Source organism: Pongo pygmaeus, chromosome 15 (genome assembly GCF_028885625.2).
Source record: "Pongo pygmaeus isolate AG05252 chromosome 15, NHGRI_mPonPyg2-v2.0_pri, whole genome shotgun sequence".
Lineage (NCBI taxonomy): Eukaryota > Metazoa > Chordata > Mammalia > Primates > Hominidae > Pongo > Pongo pygmaeus.
The window spans coordinates 59,504,074-59,520,775 of NC_072388.2; the positions used below are offsets into that span (position 1 = coordinate 59,504,074).

General features: G+C 36.1%; 1 protein-coding gene across 3 annotated transcripts in view; it reads left to right on the top strand.

Annotated features, from left to right (window-relative positions):
- The window catches only part of MNAT1 (MNAT1 component of CDK activating kinase), a 236,227-nt gene that overhangs the window by 15,196 nt on the left and 204,329 nt on the right, over window positions 1–16,702 (top strand). The gene's annotated exons all lie outside the window — the stretch shown is intronic.

Sequence of the window (16,702 nt, forward strand, 5' to 3'; positions counted from 1 at the left end):
TTTAAACACTGTCATGTATAGTCCAATAAGATGCTTGTCCTAGGAGAGGCATTGAAACTGAGTGCAGCAGAGGGAACAGCAGAGTGACATCTCTCATTTTATGATTACTCTGGGGTGTGGAGATAGTCACTGAGAGGAGAGGCTGGGGAAATGGGACTGCTTTCTAAAAATGTATCTCTGTCTCTTTTTGCTGAACATATATAAGTGAATTTGTGTAAGTATGCACATGATGTGATGCCATTGTGTAATGCTTCTGAAACGTAAATACTTGTCTTTTTTTGGGAAAAGTAGACTTTTTATTTCTTTCATTATGATGCTTAGATTATTTGATAGCCTATTTAATGGATTATGGGTTAAGAAAGGTTGAGTTTTGTTAACTTATATATAGCACAATGTGGGAACCTCTGTTCATAACGAGCTGTCTATGTCATTAAGGAAAATTTCAGTGATAGTACACAACAACCATACACATTTGTTGAACACATGCATTAAAGACAGAGTTATATTGAAAAAAGTTTAGAATAGAACTTCTTCATTTTGGAGTATGCTACACTTGTCTGGAAAAGTTACTGTCAGATAATGTTTTGTTACTCTTGGAACATGTGTTATTGTACATGAAATTCTGAACTTTTATAGAATATGAGCTAAGAAGTGCTTTTCCCATTACTAAGGAGGCTGAATATTCAAGTGTGATCATGGAAGAATTTTTAAAAATAGTAAATTTTTATACTTCACAGTGTCTTATGGATTGCTTACCATTTAACAGTTAAGCTGGAGGATGGAAAAATCTTGATGTAAGTGGTAGGAACTTCTGCCAACTGGAAATCAATTAAAATGAAAATAAAGCAAGTATAAAGTTTTAGTGTTACTGGGAAGATACCATTTGACTCACAAAGGTGTCATTCATGTGCTCTTTCTGGCTATATACCTGTGGCCTAAAGCTGTAGTCTTTTGGGGATTTAATTATTAATACAGAAATGTGTTTTACAAAATAGAGCCATGTCTATTTTGATGCCATATAGTTTCTTTTAAAAATGTATAAATGCCCTTGTGTATTTTTGGGCAAAATCAATCATGCTTTCTTGTATTTGGAGGTAAATGACAACAGGATATTCACTTCCAGTTTAAGTAGTAGCCTACAGTTTCTCTTGAATTTAGTTTTTGGCTTGATTAAACCATTAGTGTATTTGACCTGGAGTAGAACTTGATTTTAAGATGTCATCAGCTGTGAGTTCCAAAGTGACTGGCTCTCAAATTTCACTGAGAGAGAACAGGCTATTTGACTTGTTAGTCTTAAGAAATCATATGCAACTGTCTGGTACTGCAGAAGTTGTTCAAAAACATAGAGTTCTAAGAAGCTGAAAATTTCCTGTTTAAGACCAATGGTATAGGGAGTAATTTATTTTGTGATATCTGGAGGGATTGGTGTTTGAGATGGAAATACATACTGATCTGACAGTTTCTTACTCTTATTTACCTCTTTCCTCAGTTTTTGATGATAATTCCAAGTTATATCAATATATAGACTGTATTCAAGCCACTATGAAAATTTTATCTAAATGCAGTTCCAGATTTTGCAGTATTTTAGTGCATTTTTTCTTTATTGTCCACACACACACACACACACACAGGCTAGAATGTTTGACATTTTCTGGTCATCAATTGAGACATTGAAATGTCTTGTTTGATAAAGTTATATTTGGTTTCAAAAGTATTTTTAATAGACTGTTCCTAAGCGTTTGAACCAAACAGCAGCTATGAGCTTAGGGCTTTAGGGCAAGATTTCCTAGAATATCATTCATGTTACTCCTAGTTTACATCAGAAGAATATAGGAGACAAACTACAATTTAGTTTCAGTTAATACTTTCCAAATTTTTACCCCTGTGGCATTTGTCTGAGAAATACTGATAAGTCACAGACATTCCCTTTGTCCTCAACTAGAACATATGTAGAATAGGAAATAGGAGAAACTGTTCATGCATTTCCTTGCTTTTAGGTTTTTTTCTGCTCTTGGCAGTGTATTGATTCTGATGCTTTACTTATTTTGTAATTTTTATTTTACGACTTCCTGTATACAAGGAGTTGATGATGCAAAGTTGAATAAGAGGTAATTTTTGCCCTGAGGTCTCATAGCTAAGTATGGAAGATAGACAAACAAAATGTTACAATACACTACAATAATTGTTATGATGAGTGTTGTTGGAACCATCTAATGAGCATAATTTAGATGGTAGAGGGCAGTGGGACCAACAAATACACTAGATATTCAAATAAGAAATCTGAGGTCATACTATATGTACTAGGCTTATTTCTAAGCACTACGAAGTCGTGCCCATAACTGTCTCCTTAATAACTTCCAAATTACAGATTTTATCCTATTCCCCTTGTAGTCTATGTCTTCCTCATCTCTACTTGGACTTTTTTTTTTTCTTTTTGAGGTAGGATTTTGCTTTGTTGCCCAGGTGAGAGTGCAGTGGCAAGATCATGGCTTCTTGCAGCCTTGACTTCCAGGGCTCAAGCAATCCTCTCATGTCAGCCTCCTGAGTAGCAGGAACTACAAGTGTGTGCCACTACACCTGGCTAATTTATCTTTTTGTAGAGACAGTCTTACTGTGTTGCCCAGGTTGGTCTCAAACTCCTGGGCTCAAGTGAGCCTCCCACCGCAGCCTCCCAAAGTGCTGGGATTACAGGTGTGAGCCACGTTGCCTGGTCCACTTGGACTATTTCAACTGTCTCCTCGCTGAGGACTGCTTCAAGCTTAATTAACATGGATACTGCTTACTACTGCCCACTCCTCCCAACCCTCCAAAAAAAAAAAACCCAAATTCAGAAAACAAAACAAAAATAGTCTTCCCCTTTTAACCATGATACTTCCTGCTTAAACTTCTTTGGTGGTTTCTTGTGTCTTCCACCAATGCTTCTCACATTTTAAAAAGTAACATTAACAATGGAGGAAAACAAATTTGTACCCCTGGTTTGTCTGGAGGTGCAACTAAAAGTATCACTTTGAAAGCCCCTTTGAAGTTTTGGTTGACCTTAAAAATGCATGTAAGATTTTAATTTTTTAATATTTTCTGTTAGTATTAAAACAAAAAGTATATGCCTTCCTAATTTTCTATCTTGTACCCCTAACCTTTGCATAAAATTGATGTTTTAGGAAGACGCACCATGTTTTCCTCTGGCTTTATGTAATCCCTGACACACAGACCCCACATCATCCTGTAGTTCAGTGATTTTCAAACTGTGTTGCCTGAGAGATTTCAAACTGAAACTCTGATTGTTCGAGGCAGCTGCTCATTGTCATCCCTTAAACTAGAGCAGTCTCCATTTATCTGTTTACATATTAGGTTTCTGGGTAACATTTAGTGTGAAGAAAGAGTTCTGTTATTAAAAAAAATAAGCCTGAAAAATGCTACTGTAATGTATGCTAAAAATCCAAATTCCTTAGCTTATCATGTAAAGGTTTTTCTGTTCTGGCCTCTGCCTATTTTACTTTTCTTTCTTCTCTCTCTCCTCAGCTTCCAGCACCTTTCCTAGAGATTGAAACTGGAAACCTGAGGGCGAAATTAATTTTGTTTGGCCCTGGAGTGTTGGCTTGCATAGCATTTAAATTAAAACAAAACAAAAAATGAATTAGTTGCCAACATGTAAAAATGAGGAGACATCATGTAAAAATTTGGATCTCTCAGTTTTGTTGAAAAACTGCTAGATCTGGTAACATTTTGGCTCCATATTCTCATCAGCATGGAGTTGATGAGTAGCCATCATTAACATGCGATGCATTCTTTAGTTGGCCAGTTTGATGAATCTTGGAAATTGTTGATGCTTTGAATAGAAGGTATACCAATAACCTTCTCAAAAGGAGATTTTCCTGTTGTTGTTGTTTAAAAAGTAACTTTCTATATGCCATACTATTTATTGCAGTTATACTGTACTTAAATCTTTGCTTTGTAAGTGTTAGTTAGGCATAAGTTAAAGAAATTAGACTTATAAGTAAAACTGCTTTATGCGTACTATTTCTCTAGTGGTTGATTAGTTAATAAAATCATATCTAGCCTTAGGTCAAATATTTATAATCATTCTATTATTTAAAAGAAATTTTTTTAAATTATAAGAACAATTTTTACTTATTTAGAGTTCTGTTCTGCCCAGAGAGCATAGTATAAAATGGAAGTAGGTCTTCTGATTAGAATTTATTTAAGTAGTAGAAAATTGAAGCCAGATTGGGTAGGGAGAATATGAAGTGAGAGAAACTGAAATGTGAAAGATTAAAGTTGCAAACAGTTTTGGTGCAATTAAATATATCTATTCCAAGTGGACAATATAAATTTATGCATTAATGAAATGATATGGTCATATTATTTGAAATTTGCACAAATAGAATCATACTACACCTTTACCTTTTTTTTTCAGTTAGTGGTAGATTTTGAGTATCAGCATACGCTTTACCTCCTTTTTAGCAGGTAATATTTCTTTATATGGATATTGCTTCTATTGATGGAAATTTAGAAATATAAAATTTTGATAGCTCTTTCTAATTTTTTTTTAAAGTGCACTGGTTAATTCCCTGCAACAGTGTATAAAAGTGCCTTCCCCCCACCACACTTGCGTAACATGCAGGATTTCATAAAGGCTCTATTAGTTTTAACTCACTGGGGCTACAATTAACACCTCACTGCCTTTCATATTTGTGTTTAGCAGCAAGTCTCCAATATGATTATAGGGATACAGACATAAAGCATTTTTTTTTCTTAATGTTTGTGCTTTAAGCAAACACACAGGTTAAAGTTTTCGTTTAACATTATTTAACTTTCTGAGCAATAAAAGTCTGAAAGAACATTTAGAAATACAATTGTATGAAATAGCTATTGTTTGTAAGCACTTTATCCACCTCTTATTTCTGTAAAAGAGTCATATTACAATTACTATGAGATCTATTCTTTGGGCAGCTGGAAAGCAGGACAAGGAAAAATCGTTCTCCTCTTGTCTGGTAGAAAGTACATTGTGCCCTCTGGTACCAGACTTGGGCTTTTTCAAAGGATAATGGATTCCATACAGGTGAGTCAGGCTTTTGTGTTCTTACCAGGTGCATTATTGATTTTCATGATGGTAGCCTAGGTGTTCTCATTCAACAGCAGCTTTAGCAAGGTCTCCAAAATATCACAAAGAAAAACCAAAGATTCTGCACATTTTGGGTGCAAGAAAATGAATTTTTCTCAACTCTTTTGGCCATTGTACTTTTTTTCTTGCTAGACGCTTATGAATAACTCCTCTGGAAAATGTATTAATATGTAATGTGTTTACTTCTTTGTTTTTGGTCATGGATTGTGTGTCATGATCTATTTATTTAATTTAGAATGTGAAGCAAAGTGTACTGGCTTGTGGTACTTTTTTTGCCCACAGACTGAGTTAAGTTAGGGTTGGAAGGATTCCCTGTTGCAGAAGGTTATCCACATACCAGATTCTAGGAACAGTCAAGTTTAGATAGTCATCTGGGGTCACCAATCATTTGATATTCACTTGGCCCTTAAATCACAATACCACAATACATTTGAGTTTTAACTAAGACAGACATTTCAGAGTAACCTTCAAGTAAGAACTCTTTGAACAGTGTTCTCTAAGTGAAAACTATAATTTACCTGAGAGCCCTTAATAATTGAGGAGAGGAAAGGGACTTTTAAAGTTTGGGATTATCTAATTTTCAGGTTTTCAAATTGTTTATTTTTTAATCCTTAGCACTAAGGTAGTAGCTTAAACTATGACAGCACTGAAAAATTTATGTTGATGCTTATTAAATTTAGATATTTTCAAAAAGTTGCAACTCTCTTTGTTTAGGTTATATTTCCCTTATTGCATGTTTCTTTTTAAGGTTATGTTTGCCTTTTACAGTCTTCACTGCTGCTTTTATTCAACAAATATTTGGGTAAGACTATGTGCCAAACATATTCATAGTTACAGAATGATCTTATCTTTTGCCCTGGTAATTAGGTTTCTTTCCTTATCAAGTGTAACACTAATTAAATGTGTTATGAGCAGCTTTCCCTTTCTTATATCTTGTTTTGTAAATAATGGTTTTGTTTAAATGTGTTATTTAGTTATTTAACCTATTTTGTGTGGTTTGACAGTTTTTAGCATATATAAATTAATGTCCCAGCTGTAAGTGGGATCCAACTATCTAGATCTGTGAACTGGTAAGTTCTAATTCTAGTACTTTATACATTGCAACATTAAAAAATCAGATATTCATTTTTTCTTTTTCCCATGTTTTACTGATTCTATTTTTCTTCAAGTTTCTTCCTTCTTTTCCTATTACATTAATCATCTGCTCTCTTAACACAGCAAATTGCTGCTTTGATTTGAGTCAGTGACTTGAAGTTTGGGACACCATAATCATCTCTCTTTGTTTAGAAATCTCATCCCAAAATCTCAGGAGGAAAAAACCCTATAGAATTATTTGATGTATTTATTGCTTTCGGGGCAAGACTCAGCTTCATGAAAAAATTTTTAGTGAATTCTTTTCTGTAGTATCTTAGGCTGGATTATAGGTGGTTTCAAATAGATTATCAGGAGAGTGAATGATGGGAAGTATATAAAGACACTGTGGCCAGGCACAGTGACTCACACCTGTAATCCCAGCACTTTGGAGGTAGGCGGATCACCTGAGGTTAGGAGTTCAAGACCAGCCTGGCCCACAGGGTGAAACGTCATCTCTACTAAAAATACAAAAATTAGCCAGGCATGGTGGTGGAGGCCTGTAATCCCAGCTACCCGGGAGGCTGAGGCAGGAGAATCGCTTGAACTTGGGAGGCGGAGGCTGCAGTGAGTGGAGATCACACCACTGCACTCCATTCTGGGCAACAGAGCGAGACTCTGTCTCAAAAAAAAAAAAAAAAAGACATTGTGTGGTAAAATGATTATGATATTTTTTTTTTCCTTCCCTTACATTATGGTATTTTGTCAGTAATTTTTCTATGATTTTTCTGTATGCTAAACCAAAAACTAAATTGTGACTACCACTTGGCCAGAAATTTTTACTGAGCTCAGTGGTAAATTTATATAAACAAAATAAAGAAACTTAATTTCTTGTAGCTCAGTTTGCAGTTTGGTTTGTCAGTTGTTGTATAGAGATAGCTTGTTATCATGTATGGACTTTAAAGCCAAAAGGAACCTTATAAATCATCTAGTACAACTTCTTAATTTTAATAGATAAAAGAATAGATTTTTCTTTTAAAGCTGTTTCAGCATTGAAACACTGCAGATTCATACTGCTTTTTCTCCAGTTAAACTAAATTAGGGAAGTTAAGAAAAAAGTCATGTCTAGGGAGTTAATTTACACAATTTTCATTGGTGCTAATGGAAATTTTTTACTGAGGTTCAAAATGATCACACTTATCTTTATCACTTATCTTTAATTAATTTATAGATGAAATGGCCATTGCTGCATTGCTGGTTAGGACTTTTTAATAAATGCAACAGCTACAACCTATATCATTTTAAATGAATAATTAAAGTGGAGTGGTTTATTATTTTCCAGCATATGTACATATAATAATTCCTTTGACTCATGTGCTCTTTATGCTGGAAGAGATCTCAGAGAATATCTAGTCCATATTCTTATTTTATAGATGAATAAAATAGGGTACAGAGTGATTAAGTGACTTGTCTAATTTTTCCTGACTAAAGCATTTTATGTATTGGACTCCATTGTAATTTAGTAAGGTTAGAGACCGTAATGCTCTTTCACTTCAATTTTCACTTGGTTAAATCCCAGTTTATGAATGTGTTGTGTGTATCGTCTGCCTTCCTACTCTAGTGTAAGTCATCAAGCAGTGAAAACTCAGAATTTTTGGTGAGTAATAATTGAGCAGAATTATTTCTCTAAACCTATCATTATCTTTAATTTGGAACTACAATGATCAGGAAGCAGTGTTAGTCTAAACATAGTTTAATAAATCCATATTAATCCACCTGGCAGAGTATAACATTTTAACATACCTTTTAGATCCACAGTAATGGAAAAATGATTAAATTACTTATTGTCAGAACAAAGGGCTGCTTTAGATATGGTTATTTAATAAACTGTTTTGCTTCATGTAAACTAGTTTTGCTTAAGCTTCAGAGATATAGTCACATGGATTTATCTTTCAATGACAATTGTTTACTGTCTGGGTTTATGTTTAATGCAGGTATTGGTGACATTTTGTAATTCTTGAGTTATTGCCTAGCATGGAAAATAGTTGATTTTGCTAGCTATACACAGTACTGTCTTTTAATGATCACTTTTTAATGTGGTTAAGCCTGACTTAATGGTTCTCTTTTTAGAGTGTTATGTAATAGTTGTTAATGGTATGATCTATCTGTTAAACTACTTATATATGTAAAGTGAAAAGTTTATGTGTACATGTTATTTTCTGCAATAATGTTGAAGCTCAAAAATAAAAAGGGTTATATACTTATGTACTTAAAATACATAATACTGGTGTAGCCTTCTTTTTCTGGAAGATCAATGCCATTTTTCTTCAGTACATTCTTTCTTTTCCCTTGTTTATGATTTTGTGTCTGCAATACCAGTGACTGTTTGCTAAGGAAACTTTTTGTCTATCAGATAGTGAAGCTAATTGTCTTAAAGCTTATCACAAACAGCTAGAAGTTAATGGGCTATTTGGGTTTGGAACCCATACTTTTGGCCCCTTGTTTTACCTTAAGTATGAAGAAGACATTAAGGCATTAGAGTTGAATTGAAGAAAGTAGGGAAGATTTGAGACAGATTTAGATGGTAAATTGAGAGGATTTGGTGATTCTGTGGCTGTGAGGGTAAGAAGAAGCGGTCTAAGATAATTCTCACATTCTGGATTTTGATGCCCAGGTGAAGAATGGAATTTTCAAGATTCAGTGAAATCTCTTCTGGAACAAGGCAAGGAATGTGTATACGTAAATAAATAGGCAAATAAATAAATTAGCAAATGGTAGTAGCTGAAATGATAGGTCTTTGGAGTCTGGCCTGATTATAAAAGGAAGTGCGAGTAGGAGTAAGCTGTAATTAGGAGAAAAAGGAAGTATAAAGGATTGGAGATCTGGATGAGATCAAAGGGGCAGTGTGTATAATGAGGGACTGAGAGCTCGTAGTTCAGAAGGTTGTGACCAGAGTTTGGAATATAGGCCAGGCGCAGTTGCTCATGCCTGTAATCCCAGCACTTTGGGAGGCCGAGGCGGGTGGATCACCTGAGGTCAGAAGTTTGAGACCAGCCAAGCCAACATGGTGAAACCCCGTCTCTACTAAAAATACAAAAATTAGCTGGGCTTGGCGGCGCATGCCTTTAATCCCAGCTACTTGGGAGGCTGAGACATGAGAATCACTTGAACCTGGGAGGCGGAGGTTGCAGTGAGCCAAGATCGTGCCACTGCACTCCACCTTGGGCAAGTGAGCCAAGATCGTGCCACTGCACTCTTGCTTGGGCAACAGAGTGAGACTCCATCTCAAACAAATGTCTCACTCATAAGTGGGAGTTGAATAATGAGAACACATGGACACAGGGAGGGGAACATCACACACTGGGGCCTGTTGGTGGGTTGGGGGCTAGGGGAGGGGATAGCATTAGGAGAAGTACCTGATGTAGATGACAGGTTGATGGGTGCAGCAAACCACCATGGCATGTGTATACTTATGTAACAGACCTGCACGTTCTGCACATGTATCCCAGAACTTAAAGTATAATTAAAAAAAAATTAAAAACAAACAAAGTTTGGAATATAACTAAACAGTCTGATGCTATGTCTAGTGCTGGAGAAGCTAGTGGCAAGAAAGCTATATAACACACACAAAAAATATTTGAAAAATTAAAAAACAATAGAGCTTTCATAAGATTAAAATAATCATTGGAAAACAGAGGCCTAACCAGACTAGATTATTGATGATGGCTTCTATTTATGGTTAGACTGAATATAAAAATCTTATACCTCTAGGCAATCTAAGACATACAGTACTGTGTTAAAAATTTTGAGCTTCTATTTGTAATATGGTTGTGACTCTAGCAGAGGTTGGATATATTCTTAATTAAAGTGTAGAATCCTTAAAATCTGCCTCTATAAATTTAAAATCTATAATCTTAGAAATATATAAAATCTTGACTTATAAAAGTAAATGTATAACTTAAAAATGATTAATTCTTTTAAAATGAAAATTTTAACTTTCTAATTTCTCTTTTAAGTGATTTTTAAGAAGATGATTCAGATAATGTAAAAGGGTTGCATCTGTTAAATAACAAACTCCACCGGGTGCGGTGGCTCACGCCTGTAATCTCAGCACTTTGGGAGGCCTAGTTGTGTAGATCATAAGGTCAGGAGTTCGAGACCGGCTTGGCCAAGATGGTGAAACCCTGTCTCTACTAAAAATACAAAAATTAGCCAGGCTTGGTGGTGGGCGCCCATAATCCCAGCTACCTGGGAAGCGTAGGCAGAGAATTGCTTGAACCCGGGAGGCGGAGGTTACAATGAGTTCAGATCACGCCACTGCACTCCAGCCTGGATGACAGAGCGAGACTCTGCCTAAAAAAAAAAAAAGAAAAAAAAGAAATACAAACTACTCTCCCTTACTCCTTTTTTGGGTATTCATCTTGTTTTAAAAATCTTTTTGTGGCCTGGCATGGTGGCTCAGGCCTGTATTCCCAGCACTTTGGGAGGCCAAGGCCGGTGGATCATGACGTCAGGAGATTGAGACCATCCTGGCCAACATGGTGAAACTCCATCTCTATTAAAAATACAAAAATTAGCTGGGTGTGGCGGCGCATGCCTGTAATCCCAGCTACTCGGGAGGCTGAGGCATGAGAATTGCTTGAACCCGGGAGGCAGAGGTTGCAGTGAGCTGATCGCGCCACTGCACTTCAGCCTGGTGACAGAGCAAGACTCTGTCTCAAAAAAAAAAAAAAATCTTTTTGAGAAACTTTTAGATATGGGACAATTAATTAATGAATATCTAATACTATTCATTGTATGACGAGATTTCATTTTGGGGAGGCTTATTAATATAATTTAATTATTTTGAACAACAAGATGAATTGGGTAGGTGTTTGTTAGAACTTCAAATACATTATAGTTGAAAACTTGAAACAGTAATACAAATGCAAGAATAAATATTCTTTTAGAAATAGGAAATGGTTTCAGATAATATGGAGAAAATGTAAGGAAACAATTCAATAATAAAAACTATTGTTTGTAAGTAAATCAAGTTTGAGAGTTTCTGCTTTAATAAGTTGTTAAGGTTTGGATTCAGAGATCCGTTTCTCTTATAGTAAACATTTTTAATATAGGAACAGATCAGGGAAATGGTTTCCATATGCTTCTTGAGGTGTTAACAATACACTTTTGGATTGGAAATGCAATATAAACCTAAACTACATTCTGGAAGGCAAAGTGGAGGAACATTTCAATGGTAATATGTACAAGAAACCCTTGTGCTTTGTAGATTTGTGACTTATGGTTTTGTGAGTTCCTGAAACATTCAGATTACTCTCTGCAAACCTGGAGTCTAACACACCTTGCTCTGTCTGGCCAGCTTACTGCCTTAGTCTGGCTCAGTATTTCTTTTTACTACAATTTGTCTGTCTGGGATCTTTTTTGGATACTCTACACTTGTGGGGAGAATTGAGGCCAGTTTTGGGGCCTATTTTAAGGGACTTAAGATACATAGAGGATGGCTGAAGAAAGTAAATAAAATCCAAGTGGTAATTATATCTGTGAGACCCTTCCGCATTTTCTAATTGATCTTGGAGGCAAGAACAGTTCAGTTTTTTAAAAATTAAAATTAAAATTTTATTTATTTATTTATTTTGAGGCGGAGTGTTGCTCTGTTGCCCAGGCTGGAGTGCAGTGGTGTGATCTTGGCTCATTGCAAGCTCTGCCTGCTAGGTTCAAGTGATTCTTCTGCCTCAGCCTCCTGAGTAGCTGGGATTACAGGCGCATGCCACCACGCCTGGCTATTTTTTTTTTTTTTTTTGAGATGGAGTCTCACTCTGTTGCCAGGCTGGAGAGTAGTGGCGCAGTCTCGGCTCACTGCAACCTCCGCTCCCTGGTTCAAGTGATTCCCCTGCCTCAGCCTCCCGAGTAGCTGGGACTATAGGCACACGCCACCACACACAGCTAATTTTTTTTTGTGTTTTAGTAGAGACGGGGTTTCACCATGTTGGCCAGATTGGTCTCGATCTCCTGAATTTATCATCTGCCTGCCTTGGCCTCCCAAAGTGCTGGGATTACAGGCGTGAGCCACCATGACCGGCCTTATTTTTTGTATTTTTAGTAGAGTCGGTGTTTTGCCACATTGGCCAGGATGGTCTCGAACTCCTGACCTCAGGTGATCCACCTGCTTCGACCTCCCAAAGTGCTGGGATTATAGGTGTGAGCCACCGCGCCCGGCCCAGTTTAGTTTTTTGAATTATGGCTAACTTCATTCCTGCTTGAGGTTGAGTGTATAATATTATTGTATTACTCATTTATTAAGAGCTCTAGAATGTATCTGCTCATAAATAGGTGGTTGTCTTCAATAGTATTTGTAATTTTGAAGAGTTACATGTTTAATAACTTTCTCCCTGGTTGACTTTTAAAGGTCTTGGTTGACTTCTTAAAGTTTTGTTTTGGTTTTAAATGATATGTTCTACAGAAACACAAGGACAAATTATAAAGGTTTTAAGAGTTATATCTCCGAACAGGATTTTTCTAACCTTTCTTTCAGGTAATATCAAAATCTTTCAAATGGAGGTGGACAAGAGGGAGATGAGAATAACCTGGGAGGGTTTTAAAAATTACTACTACTTATACAGAAATGTTTACTGTGTCCTAGGCATAATACTGAATGCTCTTTATTCATTATCTCACTTAATCTTTATAATAACTCTAATTGGTAGGTATTGTAAATATCCACTTTTTATGGATGAGGGAATTGAGGCTTAGAGATTCTAAGTAACTTGCCTAAGGAAACAAACTAGTAAATGGCTCAGCCTAGATTCAGCTAAGCCTAATTGATGACAAACCTTTGCTTCTGAATCACCATGCCATAATACACTTTGTATAAACTCTTTTTGTTTTTCTCCTTTATATCAGAATGTGGATGATGGCAACGCTATGTGCATTTTCAAAAAGTTACCCTACTCCTAAGATTATAATGTTGAGTTTACATTTTTATTTTTTTGCATACAAAAAGTGTATATATAATATGTATAGTTTAATGAATAATGAAAACAAATCAAATGCTTGTGCACTAACCCCCTGGATTGAGAAATAGGGTATTACTGGTAAGTTTGAACCCTCTATCTTTTTTCTATCATATTTTCTCCTCCTCCCATAGAAATGACTACTTCTTTGAATTTTGTCATTCTTTTTCTTTTCTTCATAGATTGGCCAGATATTGTTGGATCTCTAAACAGTATACTATTTAGTTTTGGATTCTATATAAGTGTATACATTACATATTTGTGTTCTTTTTTAAGATATATTTAAAAAAATTTGAAACAGGATCTTGCTGTGTTACCCAGGGTAGAGTGCAGTGGGACAAACATAACTCACTGCAGCTTTGTTCTGCTGGGCTCAAGCGATCTTCCTGCCTCAGCCTCCCATGTAGCTGGGACCACAGGCATATGCCATCATGCCTGGCCAATTTTTTTATTTTATTTTATTTTTTTCAGATATGGTGGTCTAACTTTGTTGCGCAGGCTGATCTTGAACTCCTGGGCTCAAGTGAGCCTTCTGCTTTGGCCTCCCTGAGTGCTGGGATTATAGGTGTGAGCCACTGCACATGGCTAAGATTTTTTTTACTGTGGTAAAAAACACACAACATTAAATTTACCATTTTAACTGCTTTAAAAATTAAAAAAAAATTTTTTTTTTTAGAGACAGGGCCTTACTCTGTTGCCCAGCTGGAGTGCAGTGGCACCATCAAGGCTCACTGCAACCTTGAATTCCTGGGGGCAAGTGATCCTCCTGTCTCAGCCTTCTGAGTAGCTAGGACTGCAGGCACATACATGGCTAGTTTTTAAAATATTTTTTTTGTAGAGATGGAGTCTTGCTATGTTGCCCAGGCTAGTCTTGAACTCCTGAGGTCAAGCAATCCTCCTTCCTTGGCCTCCCAAAGCACTGGGGTTATTGGAGTGAGGCACCACTCCTGGCCACTTAACCTTTATTTTTAAGTGTGTAGTTCAGTAGTAAGTATATTTACATTGTTGTGCAATGAGTCTCTAGAACTTTTTCATCTTGTAAAACTGAAATTCTATACCCATTAAACTAATTTTCCCTTCTTTTCTGCCCTTTGCCTTTGACAATCACTTTTTAACTTTCTGTTTCTGTGATTTTGACTGGATACTTCACACAAGTGGAATTATGTAGTATTTGTCTTTTTGTGACTGGCTTATTCACTTTGCGTGATATTCTTGAGGTTCATCCATGTTTTAGCATGTGACAGGATTTCCTTTTTTAAAAGTGCATAATATTTCATTATATGTATATAGTATAATTTCCTTATCCATCCATCAGTGGATATTTGGGTTGCTTCTACCTCTTAACTATTGTGTTAATGCTGCAATGAACATGGGTATGCAAATATCTCTTTGAGCTCCTGCTTTGAATTCTTTGGAATATTTACCCAGAGGTGCTGGATCATGTGGTAGTTTTATTTTTAATTTTTTTTTAGGAATCTTCATACTGTTTTCCATAATGATTGCACCATTTTATATTCCCACCAAAATGCACAAGAGTTCTTAATTTATATATTTGTTATTTTCATATATTCTGTTCCTTTCACATATTCTTTTCAAATATTCTGTACTGCTCAAATATTTTTTGAAATATTAACCCAGCAGTGGGATTGTGGGATCATATGGTAGTTTTATTTTCAGTTTTTTTTAGGAATCTTCATACTGCTTTCCAAAATGGTTGCGTTATTTTATATTTCTACCAAAAGGCACAAGGGTTCTTAATTTGTGTATTTGTTTTTTTCAACTTACTTTGTTCATTCAGCATTGTGTTTATGAGTTATATTTTTGATATTCACAGTGTTAATGCACATAGTTGTAATTTGTTCATTTCCACTGTTATATAGTATTCCATTGCAGGACTGTACAGCATTTTATTTATCCATTCTACTGTTAATGGACGTAGGTATTGTTTCCAAATTTCTTTTTTGCTATAGGAAATTATACTGCTGTAACATTCTTGTATATGTCCACTGGTGAACATGAGTTATGGTTTCTCTAGTATAAAACTGTTAGGTAATAAGGCATGTCCATGTTTAACTTTACTAGGAAATGCCATTTTGTTCTTTAAAGAGGTTGTACAGTTTACACTCCTATCAGCGGTATGAAGGTTTTTTTTTTTTTTTTTTACATCTTCGCCAGCATTTTGTATTGTCAGACTTTAAAATTAAAAACAAAATTCAGATGTGAAGTGGTATTTTACTGTGGTTTTAAAATGCATTTCCCTGATTGCTCCCCCTTTTCATGCTTTTTGGTAGTTTCTGTTTCCTCTTCTGTTAATGCCTGTATAAGGTGAGAATTTGTCCACTTTTTACTCTCCCTTCTGTTACTTCTTTTTCATGAATTTATGGTAGTGGCTCATACATTAGTTTGCCTGCTTTTGCCTTTGTCCCTATAGTCTGCTTTCACACACAGTGGCCAAGAATGAGCCTTAAAATAAGTAATTTACGTTCTGTCACTTCTGTATTCTAAACTCTGTAGTGGCTCCTCATTTCATGCAGAGTAGAAACCAAAGTCCTTACAGCATCCCTTCTGTCTTACATGATCATTCTCCAGCCTCTCTGATCTTATTACAACCCTTGCCTACCTCACTGTCCCTACTATCCTGAGCACTTTTCACCCTGCCCTACATTTTCTTCTTTCGCTAGCTCTTCTCTTCTAACACTACGTAATTTATCTGTCCGTGTTAGTATATAGGCTCTATGAGGGCAGGGATCATTGTTTTGCTTATTGAAGTATTCCTAATGCCTCAAACAGTGCCTGCTACATGGTGGGCACCTAATGAATATTTATTGAATTGCTTTGAATTTGGTGAATAAATGTCCATTTTCTATGATGGGTAAATTTTCTTTGAAAGTATTTTAGTTCTCTGAATAATAGGAGTTTTCTGTAAAACTAAACAATAATGGCGAGCAATTTTATGCTTGCTTTTAGTTGTACTGGAAGGTTTCATTTTCCCTTGTTGAACACTTGTTTAGATGAATTATAGAGCACATTTTTAAGGGCTCTAAGATTACTTTTGATTATGAGTTTTATTACAGGGTAATCACTAGGGAATTTAAAATTAAGATCAAAATCATACTCAGGAGGCTGAGGCAGAAGAATTGCTTGAGGCTAGGAGCTCAAGGCTGCATTGTGCTCTGATTGCACCACTGCCTCCAGACTGGGCAACAGAGTGAGACCCCCACATCTCTAAAGAAATTGACATAAATAAATTAAAAGATGATGAATTGTCCGGGCGCAGTGGCTTACGCCTGTAATCCCAGCACTTTGGGAGGCCGAGGCAGGTGGATCACCTGAGGTCAGGAGTTTGAGACCAGCCTGACCAACATGGTAAAATCCTGTCTCTACTAAAAATACATAAATTAGCCTGGTGTGGTGGCAAGTGCCTGTACTCTACTACTGTAATCAGCTACTCTGGAGGCTGACACAGGAGAATCGCTTGAACTGGGAGGCGGAGGTTACA